The sequence below is a fragment of the Elephantulus edwardii genome, unplaced genomic scaffold (assembly GCF_000299155.1).
Source record: "Elephantulus edwardii isolate Elephantulus edwardi_28Jun2011 unplaced genomic scaffold, EleEdw1.0 scaffold00057, whole genome shotgun sequence".
NCBI lineage: Eukaryota > Metazoa > Chordata > Mammalia > Macroscelidea > Macroscelididae > Elephantulus > Elephantulus edwardii.
In genome coordinates this window covers 388,637-398,483 of record NW_006399807.1, presented here as the reverse complement: position 1 = coordinate 398,483, position 9,847 = coordinate 388,637, and the positions used below count along the sequence as shown (strand labels likewise).

General features: G+C 43.5%; 1 pseudogene; it reads left to right on the top strand.

Annotated features, from left to right (window-relative positions):
- The first annotated feature begins 603 nt into the window (after window positions 1-603).
- On the top strand, window positions 604-894 carry LOC102873361 (annotated as a pseudogene).
- The last annotated feature ends 8,953 nt before the right edge of the window (window positions 895-9,847 follow it).

Here is a 9,847-nt window from a genome sequence, read left to right as displayed (position 1 = left end):
TGCAACAATGAATGAGTGGAAGCCCAAAATATCTGTAAATGTTTATGAAAATTAATAAAATATAATTATAGAAAAAAATTTTGCAGTCCAAAATCTATCAAACATACAATCAAGATGTGCTAATTATAACTGGTGATTGGAATACAAAATTTGGAAACAATGAAGAAGGAGGGGTAGTTAGAAAGTATGGACTTGGTGACAGAAATGAAGTTAGAAATAGAATGGTTGAATTTTTGTACAATTAATCACCTACTCATTGTAAACATCTTTTTTATAGAAAAACACAAACAACAACTTTACAAATGAACCTCACCAGATGGACTGCACACGAATCAGATTGACTATATCTGTGGAAGAAATTGTTGCAGAAGCTCAATATCAGCAGTCAAAATCAGATCAAATGCTGGCAGTGGAACAGACTATTAATTACTCACGTGAAAGTTCAAATTGAAGCTGAAGAAAATTAAAACAGGTCCATGATAAACAAGATATCATCTTGAGTCTATCCCACTGGAATGAAAAATCATCTCAAGAATAAGTGTGGAGAAAGACACTGAGGCTGGGCTAAGTGCTAGTGTGGTGGAGCTGCTCGACTGGCCAGAGATGGCAGAAGTAGAAGACACCCTGAAGCAACTGCAGAGACAGAAGGGCACGCAGGGAATCATCGTGGTGAACACAGAAGGCATTCCCATCAAAAGCACCATGGACAATTCCACGACCACACAGTACGCCAACCTCATGCACAACTTTGTCTTGAAGGCACAGAACACAGTGTGAGAACTCGACCTCCAGAATGACCTTACTTTCCTTTTAATTCACTCCAAGAAACATGAAATTATGATTGCACCAGATAAAGACTATTTCCTGATTGTGATGCAGAATCCAACTGAATAAACTTCTCTCTAGGGTCCCTGTGTTGTTCTTTAACTTAATGCCACCCAAGAAGATTAATTAATCATACCAACCCACTGCAAGTGGAAATCACCCAATGACCCACTCATTCCAGTCTACTGACCAGGCTCATTGATCCAGCCACCCCACCAGCAGAATCCCTCTGCTGCACCAAATGCTCCAAGTCCCCAGGCTGAGGGCCTTCTCTGACAACCTCTGGGATTTGGAGCTTGAGCTTGAACCTTCAGTTCACTTGTCTCCCAAGGAAAGGCTGTTTTTCTTTTACTAAAAATAACCAAGATGTTTAAAAATAAAAAAAGAAGAAGAAGAAGTGTGAAACATCGAACACCAATGATCAACGATGAATTGTGGCAGGAGTTTAAGGACATTATCCGTGAAGAGAGCAAAAAAGGTCATGTAAAAGAAGAGAGAGAAAAGACCAAATGGATGTCAGAAGAGATCCCAAAAATTGCACTCAAGTGTTGAGAAGACAAAACAAAGGGAAGAGATGCTGAAGAGATTTCAAAAGGCAGCTTGAGGAGACAAACTATTATGGGATGTGCAGAGACCTAAAATTGAAGAATAGAAAGGGAAGAACTCACTCATTGTTTCTCAAGCTGAACGAACTGAAAAGGAAATTCAAGCCTTGAGTTACAATACTTAGGGATTTATGGGCAAAACCTTGAGTGATCTAGGAAGCATCAAAAGAAGATGGAGGTAATACAGAGTCACTGTATCAAAAATAATTGATTGGCACTGAAATATTTCAAGAAGTACCATATGATCAAGAGTCAATTATAATAAAAGAAGAAGTTCAAACTTCACTGAAGGCATTGTAAAAAATACGGCTTGAGGAATTGATGGGATACCAACTAAAATGTTTCAAATTATAGCTGTAGCCCTGGACATGCTCACCAGTCAATGACAGGAAATTTGGAGGACAGCTGCCTGGCCAACTGACTGGAAGAGATCAATATCTGTTTCTATTCCCAAGAAAGGTGACTCCAAAACAACTATGAGATGTCATCTCACCCCAGTCAGAACAGCAAAATTTAACAGAACAGCAAGCAACAAATGCTGGCGAGGTTGTGGAGAAACTGGAACACTTATTCACTGTTGATGGAAGTGTAGAATGGTGCAACCACTAGGGAAGGCGCCATGGCACTTTTTCCAGAAGTTGCAAATAGAGATACCATTTGACCCAGCAATTCCACTACTGGGAATATACCCCAAAGAGAAAATAACTGACACCCAAGCAGATATATACATACCCATGTTTATCATGGCTTTATTCACAATAGCAAGGAGTTGGAAACAACCTAAGTGCCCATCAACAAACGAATGGCTAGAGATGCTGTGGTATATTCACACAATGGAATACTACGCTGCACTGAAAAAAAGCAAGGAACTCATGCAGTATTATTAAAAATGGGTGACTCTGAAGGACATTATGCTGAGTGAAGTATCTCAGTCACAAAAGGACAAATACTTCATGGTGCCACTGCTGTAAAACAGGACTGACCTCGGGGTTGGGGGGAGACTGAGAAAGATGGGTTCGATAATATATACTGCATTGAAAAAGATGAGGGAGAGAACTGTTTAAAAGGGATATGTGATTAGGTATTTTTGTCATGACAGGAGTCCAGAGCAAAGGCTGCATAGTGGTCCTGGGGGGGAGGGATTGTAAAACAATGAAGAAATTTTTCTTTTACTTTTCCAAGAGGGTAGTGTACCGGGGCGGGGGGGGGGGGGAAAGTGCAACAATGAATGAATGGAAATCCAAAGTCTGTAAATTTTCATTGAAATTAATAATTTTTTAAAAAGAGGTGACTCAACAGAATGTGGAAATTATCAAACAATATCATTAGTATCACACTAAGCAAAAGACTTGAGGATCATTAACAAATGGCTAGAAACAATGCATAGACAGAACTGCTAGACGTTCAAGCTAGCTTTAGAAGAGGTCATGGCACTAGAGATATAATTACTGGTGCCATATGGATCATGGCTGAAAGCAAAGAATATCAGAAGAACATCGATTTGTGCTTTATTAGCTATGCAAAGGCAGTTGGCTGTGTAGATCACGACAAATTATGGCTAACATTGAGAAGAATGGGAGTTGCAAAACACTTGATTGTGCTCATGTGAAACCTCTACCTAGACCAAGAGGCTGTTGTGTGAACAGAGCAAGATTTAAAATTAGGAAAGGTATGTGTCAGGTTTCTATTTCTCTTCATGATGTTTAATTTATAAATTGAGAAAATTATTGAGAAGTGGGACTCTTTGAAGAAAAATGTGACATCAGAATAAGACTCATCAATCACCTTTGTTATGCAGATGACACAACCTTTCTTGCTGAGAGTGAGGAGGACTTGAAGCACTCACTGCAGAAGGTTAAACAGTGTAACCTTCGATATGGATTGCAACTCAACATCAAGAAATCAAAAATCCTTGCCGTTAGACCAAAAGGCAACATCATGACAAACAGAGAAAGAATTGAGACTGTCAGTGACTTCATTTTACTTGGATCCACAATCAGTACATTTTGTATCAGCAGTCAGGAGTTGTATTGCACTGGGAAAATATGCAGTCAGAGACCTCTCCAAGTTATTGAGGAGTAATGATGTCAGTTTGAGGACTATGGTGCATCTGATTCAGGCCCTTGTCTTTTCAGTCACTTGCTATGCATCTGAGAGCTGGACAAGGACTCATGCACTTCCAGACTCCAGGGGCCTGTGGAAGCATGAACGACGACGCCTCCTCCTTAAAGACCTCAACCACACGCTGACTGCTTCTCCTCACAATGGCCCCTCTCTCCTGCAGGGACTGTTCCTGTGGTGTTGTGTTTTCAAAGAGAACCTTCTCAGGGCACCTTGAGGTTACAATGTTCCTGCAGGACTGCCAACCACCACTCTCTCGACTCTCTTGTCTTCCTGGTAAAATAAGGGTCGGTGACTGAACTCCTTGGCTGTGCTGACTTCCTTATTCTGAGTCCAGTTTTGTTCCTTGGGAGGCCAGGCCCAGCAGTCAGGGTGGACGGAGCTGAGGTCGGTCGGTGTGTACTCGCCACAGGAAACCACTGACTCTGTGAGCCACAAAGGCAGCTCCAGCCAAGGGGTAAAAAGTTTTATCTTGTGAACCCCAAAGCACGTCAAAGCTAGCTGGCGAGGTGTAGGGGACAGCAGAGGAAAGCAAGGCAAGTGTACTGAGGGACCGATACAGCCTCTTATGGCAAAAGTTTCTTGTGTCCAAACCAAATCAAAGCCACTGTTACAGGCTAGAAGTGGAACTGCCCCATGGTGTTTCTGAGGCTGTAAATCTTTACCAAAGCAAACAGCTTCTGCTTCACCTTTTCTGTGCAGGGTGAATGAGGGATTTGAACGGCCGGCCTTCCAGGTATCAGTCCATTGCTTATTCTACTGCATCACCAGGACTCCTCAATTGTGCCCACAGAGACGAAAAAGTGGCTTTTAGACCATTTTTTTTCTCTTATCTCAAAGGACTCTGGTGCTAGTTTTGCGCAATCTCAAATGGCCCCTTGCGCTTGAATAGCATCTATCACAACACTCTCAGGAAAGCAGTCAGGGTGGGATCTTTACACCTGCGCACCTCTACATCATCTCACCAGCATGACTGGGGACCTGCCACATCTCACCAGCATGACTGGGGACCTGCCATCAGCCTCCTGAGGTTACACTGAAGGCGGGAGGCATCCTGTGATGGAGTTGGTATATTTATCTTGCAGCAAGAAGGTTACGGTTGCCCTCAGTCTTGAGAGGTCTTCTGATTCTGCACAAAGCTAATAAAAAAGGCTTTCCTCCAGGAATTTAAGAGCCTGTATCATTATTCATGGTTTTGTCTAGAATAAGTCTTTTTTTTTCCTCTCTGTGACTTAATATTTGGATAGTTCTTTCTGAGAAATCAAAAGGGTGAGATTTAAGAATCAGGGGCTGGCTCCAGGCTTAAGACACCAATCGCCATAACACACAGGGACTGGAGACCTGGGTTTGCGATCTGTGGAAGTCCCACACAGGGTGTGTCCACCTGTCCTGGGGCCTCTCAGACAGGAATACTTCTAAGAATGCCTGGCTTCCCATTCATGACCCTTCCTTTCAGCACTCTGCAAAGCCAGAGAGGAGAAAAGTTTCAGGAGCAGAAAGAGAAAGGGCCCAGAGCCTGCTGGCAGAAGGCTGTTTTATCTGTTTCTTAGGGAGCTTGTGGCCACCCTGCTGGCAGAAGGATGTTTTATCTGTTTCTGAGGGAGCTTGTGGCCACTACGTGGCCCATCAGCCCTCTCTTAGGAAGCTCTCCAAGGGCTCTGAGCCCAGAGCTGGGTGCATTTGGGTCAGCCACTGAGCTTGTGTGTTTTTATTTTCTTTAGAATTGATTTCTTCTTTCTCTCTTGGCTTATCTTTTCTTCTGTTGCTTCAGACTTCTTCTGGGCCAGCAATTGTCCACATAAACTCCATTCCTCATGCCACCCAAACCCTTCTCTTCTTTCCTCTGCACTTCTTCTCACATCTTCATTTCAAGCTCAGCTCTCTAGAGGCCAAGAGGCCTGGCAGTGGACTCCCTCCCATGTTTTCTCCCTGAGCTCTCTCATCCCCTTTGCCTCTCTTCTCCCCTCCCCATTTCTCTCTTCTTTGCTCCTGCTCCTTCCAAAAATATGCCATTTAACAGAAAGTTCCATTCTCACAGCCAAGGTTATTTTCATGCATTTCCCCAGTTCTAACATCGCACAGGAATGTCTGACATCATCTCCACAAGTGAATCCAACGTTCAGCAACCCCCACCGCCACCTCTCTCCCCTCTTCTCTTTACCAGCAATTTGCTGGGTCTTGACTTTGATTACGCAAACACATTCCACCCCCTCCCGCCCCTTATTCCTGGAACCCTGCCCCGCCCGCCCTCAACCTCTAACACTGTGTTGCCCCATAAATGTCAGAAGACAGACTTTGGTGTCTAAACATCGTTGCACGTTTGAGTCACTTAGGGAGATTCTAACAAAGCTGCGCTCAGGTTGCCCCCTACACCAGTTAAGTGTGAATTTCTGGAAGTGGGAGCCAGGCATCGGTAATATTGTTTAAAGATCCTCACGGAATGAGCAGTAGAGTTTGGGAACCACCAACATAGGAGCCTGGAGCCAATGAAATGAATCTGTGGAAGGTGGTCATATCTTTGGGTGCCCTGGGGGCATGAACAGTTCATAAGCATCTGCTCCAAGAATTGGATGGTAAACCCAGGAGAAGGTGTTGGTCCTGGGAGGGGCAGGATCTTTCTGGAAGGAGCTCAGTCCTGGGCTCAGGTCCCATGGCTGGTTCTATTTCCTGGGGGCACTCCTGGGCCCAGCGGACGAGGCTGAGCATGCGCATTTGAGTCCCACTCTGGGCTCGCGCATCCCTGAGTCTCAGCTGGTACTGCAGCCACCAGGCGGCGGAAGACCAGATGATGCAAAAGGGAGGGGAGCCTGTGGATGCTCAAGAGGTGGTCCCTGTGGGCTTTCAAAAAAGGGGGCTTCCCGGAAGAAAAGTCTTTCCCTAAAATCTCCATCATAGCAGCATCTCTATTCATTCAATTCCCATCCCTGGATATTCCCACCTCTTCAATCTCTCTACCAGTATCTACAGAGGATTGTTATCAAACTCTTATCAGGATTCTCTGGAGGCTTGCTAAAACAGATTGCCGCCTTCCGAGTCTGACTCAGTCTGGGGTGGGGCCAGAGGTTTGCAGTTCGAACAAGTTTCCAGATGCTGTTGCTGCAGAAGGGGAGAAGACCACACTTGTGGAAGCACCGCCCACCTCCTCTTTCAGGCCCTCTCCCAGTGTGCCACAGATTGGAGTCAGAGGAGGAGGGAAAGCAGCCAGAAGAAATAAAAGGCGAAGGGGAAGGCTAACAAAGCCGCCTCTGTTGATGGAAGATAAGGCTCTTGTCTTCTGTTTCCTTTGGCAGTCTGTACCCGTAACTGCAAAGTGGAGGGTCTGCAGCCGCAACTCCAGGAATCTGCATATGGTAATAAGGTTAGACCATGGAGGTACATCCCATGGCGAAGGCTGTCTGTCATGTACCTTCATGGAAGGACAATCTATGCCTATGACTCAACAACGCAACTTCACAAAACATACTGATTTGACCTAAAATGTTCAAAGCACCGTTGTTGTTGTTGTTAGGTGACATCAAGTAGACTCATAGTGACTCTATGAACAAGAGATACCAGCCATGCCTTATCATGTGCCTTCTTTATTATCTCTGACATACTTGAGCTCATTGCCGCAGTCACTCTGTCAATCCCTCTCATTTGGGTCTTCCTCTCTGTCGCTAACCTTTATAAGCATGATGTCCTTTTTTCAAGGAATGTTGTTGTTGGGTGCCATTGAGTTGAGTACAATTCACAGCAACCCTATGATCTGAGCCCTGTTCTATCCAGTGCCATCCTCATCATCCCTGACACACATGAGCCCATCGCTGCAGTCACTGTGTCAATCCACCTCATTAAGGATCTTCTCTTTCACCGACCCTCCACCTTTCCAAGCATGATGTCCTTCTTCAAAGAATAGCCTCTCTTAACAACACGCCCAAAATATATGAGACAAAGCTTTCATCTTTGCTTTCAAGAAGTACTCTGGCTGTACTTTCTTCAAGACTTCTGTGCGTTATTTTGGGAGTCCATTGGTTATTCAGAACTCTTCTCCCACACCACTGTTCAAAGGCATCAGTTCTTTTTCTGTCTTCCTGCCTCAGGGTTGTATCCTATCTCCATACTTATTCAATCTGTATGCTGAGTAAATTATTAGAGAAGCTGGACTCTATGAAAAAGAATGTGGCATCAGATTCAGAGGAAGACTCATCAACAACCTACATTATGCAGATGACACAACCTTTCTTGCTCTAAGTGAGGAGGACTTGACATGCTTGCTGGAAAAAAAAAATCAAAGACTAGCCTTCAAAGCAAATTACATCTCAACATCAACAAAACCAAAATTCTTACCGTTGGACTGATAATACCATGATAGATAGAGAAAAGATTGAAATTGTCAATAACCTCATCTTGCTTGGATCCACAATCAACACCCTTGATACCAGCAGTCAAGAGAATGGGAGATATACTGCACTGAGAAAGTCTGCAGTCAGAGACCTCTCCAGGTTATTGAGAAGAAATGATAACAGTTTTAAAATTATGATGTGTGTGATTCAGGCCATGGTATTTCCAAAGAATAGCCCCTCCTAACAACATGTTACGTATGTGAGGTAAAGCTTCACCATCCTTGCCTAAGGAATACTCTGATTGCATTTTCTCCAAGACATATCAGTTTGATCTTTTGGCTGTCTATAGAATATTCAAGACTCTCCTCCAACACTACAATGCAAAGGCATCAATTCTTCTGTCACCCTTATTAACTGTCCAGCACTCAGATGCCTAGCAGGTGACTGAAAAGACCACAGCTTGAATCAGGGGGACTCTGATCCTTAAAATGACATCCATGCTCTACAGGACTACAGGATAAAGTCTTCCATTTTTATTCTCCAACTCTAGCTCTTTGCACATCACATTATAATACTCTGTCTTCTCTAGCTGCTCTTTGAAATCTTCTGTTCGTCTCTTTTACAGTTGTTGTTGTTAGGTGCCATCAAGTTGGCTCCAATTCTTAGAGACACTACCTGCAAACTTCAAGGAATCCTGCCTGGCCCCGTGCCCTCTGTACGATCTCTGCTGTGCTTGGGCCCATTGTTGTAGTCTCTGTGACACTCTATCTCGTTGAAAGTCGTCTTTTTCACCGGCCCTCTATTTTCCTGACCACAATGTATTCTTTCTCCAGGCACTAGCACCTCTTGATAATATGCCCCAAATATGTGAAAAAAAGTCTTATCATGCTTGCTTCTAAGGATGACTCTGATTTTATTGCTTCTAGGACAGATTTCCTTTTGGGCAGCTGATGCCATATTCAAAACTCTTAGCAAATACACTAATTCAATGGGCATTGATTCTTCTTCATTCTTTTTTATTTATGGTCCAACTTTCAAAAGCATATGAAGCAATTGAAAATATCATGGCTTGAGTCGGCATACTTCAAGCTAACAATCTTGCTCTTTTAATAGGTCCTTGACTGTAGATGTCTGCAACATGATACGTCATGTGACTTCTTAAATGCAGCTTCCACTGGGACTGATTGTGGATTCAAACAAAAGGAAATCCTTGACAACTTCAATCCTGTCTTTAGTTGACTCAGTGGCATATAACAACAAGGCTGACAGCTTGAGCTCACCAGCCACTCTATGGGAGAAAGATGTACAATCTTTTCTGGCAAAGAGTTGCAGCATTAGAAACTGTTGGACGGTTGGCTATGAGTTGGAACAAACTCAACGGCAGTTGTTAAGTGTCATCTATTCAACTCTGACTCACAGCCACCCTAGTCACAAACATCCAGAAATCTTACCTTTTGGGGGGTTAGCAGGCCTGGGAAGGGTGGGGGAGTAAAAACATTAGTTAGTAGATAAGTTGGGAGAAGAGAAGGCAACAATAAGGATAGAATCAAGATATTGTAACTCAATAATTATGCTAATCAATGGTAATTAATGTTGTTGTTGGGTACCATAGAGTCGGACCCATAGTTGACCCTCAGAAGCAGTTAATTGCATGGAGGAGATCGCCATCCTTCTACAGAGCAGCTGGTGGTCTTGAACCATGTGCCTTCAGGATTGCAGCACAGCTTCTTGACACTAGTTGTTCACTATAGTAATTTTGTTTTGTAATTAATGTTACAAATAAGGTGGGGTTTAAAAAAAAAAGAAAGAAACTATTTTTTTTTTATGGTGAGAAAATTTTATTACATTTAGAATTAGCCCGCTGGACTCAGTTTAGATGATCCCAATTTTGTTGGCAACATCCAAAGCATCATAATCAGGAGCAAGTCGAACATAGGCCTTCTTCTCTCCATCAGGCCTAATCAGAGTGTTGAC